The 253-nt window shown below is 39.5% G+C and overlaps 1 protein-coding gene across 1 annotated transcript in view; it reads left to right on the forward strand.

The window, feature by feature from the left end:
* Positions 1-253, forward strand: part of LOC119591739 (mucin-17-like) — a 24132-nt gene that overhangs the window by 2303 nt on the left and 21576 nt on the right. The gene's annotated exons all lie outside the window — the stretch shown is intronic.

Here is a 253-nt window from a genome sequence, read left to right on the forward strand (position 1 = left end):
GGTTAATTACCAGCAGATGTGCGAAAGAAAGTTGACTTTAAGCAAAATCACTGGACTATGAGACATGATCCTTACTTAACGTTGCCAGATCTGTAAACTTGTTCTTAGAATAGCTTAAAAGCAGATTATCATTTGAAAGAAAAATGTAAATGTGGTGCTTAGTGGGAAGAGACAACTTCCATGAGGTAAAACTGCTTCAAAAATTAAAGGAGGGAGGGCCTTTTAGGTGCAGGATAATTCCTCACCCCCCCCC

Source organism: Penaeus monodon, chromosome 29 (assembly GCF_015228065.2).
Source record: "Penaeus monodon isolate SGIC_2016 chromosome 29, NSTDA_Pmon_1, whole genome shotgun sequence".
NCBI lineage: Eukaryota > Metazoa > Arthropoda > Malacostraca > Decapoda > Penaeidae > Penaeus > Penaeus monodon.